We start from the raw sequence: 913 nt of genomic DNA, 5'->3' as shown, positions 1-913 counted from the left end.
CCAACGAGTATGAAGCGAGGGCCAGCCAACGAGCGTACAGGTCGCAATGGTGGGTAGTATATGGGGCTTTGGTGACAAGCGGACGTCGACTCTGCCGCTTGAATATGTTTTGCGGCACAGTCAATAGCACGCTGGACTTTGGGCTAGAAGGTTGAGGGTTCGAGATCTGCTCCCTGCCTGTTTCATTACATTATAGTGACACTTATGTGACGATACCATATGCATTGCTATTCTCAGGATTTCATATGCGTTTTATTTGATACTGAGATTTTATTGCGATTTCATGTTCCAAACCCCAGATAACGCGCGTACCTTTGGCCGACGTATGTATATATATCTATCTATCTATGTAGTTTGGAGAAGATATCAATGAGACATCAGAACAGAATGTCGATGTATAAAACAATGTAGAACTGTAAGATGTAGGCATTCTAAATACATCAAAATCTTGCCGTTTATACAGCGTTTGCTAATTGGCATCTTCCCAATGTATCCTGTATACATCGTGCCTACGTTGGGCAGACATACCTGTGCTATCTGGGAACATATTGCGCACCACGTCTGCTTTCAGAGAGACAGAGAGCATGATAACATTTGTTTTGATCAGTCATGTTTAAAAACATGCTGGCTCACTATTTAAAAAGATGGGAGAACAAGCTATAGGAGTTTTGGTACAGGCACAGCCGACTATCGCTAGCTAATTACTACTGCTGTGGATACGCCTAGGCCCTAAACACTTACTGGGTGTGAACTGACATCTGCCAAAGCCAGGAATTTTCCCCATCATGTTTACATGAAGTTGGAACATAGCCTGCGCCTCTACACACACACACACACGCCTAATTTTCTCTTGCAAAAAAAAAAAGCGTCTTCTGTGCTGTATAAAGTTTCCACTGTTGTTCAAAACCGCATA

The sequence above is a fragment of the Oncorhynchus masou genome, unplaced genomic scaffold (assembly GCF_036934945.1).
Source record: "Oncorhynchus masou masou isolate Uvic2021 unplaced genomic scaffold, UVic_Omas_1.1 unplaced_scaffold_2456, whole genome shotgun sequence".
Taxonomy (NCBI): Eukaryota; Metazoa; Chordata; class Actinopteri; order Salmoniformes; family Salmonidae; genus Oncorhynchus; species Oncorhynchus masou.
The sequence above is the reverse complement of the archived record's forward strand: the minus strand, read 5'-3'. Positions refer to the sequence as shown.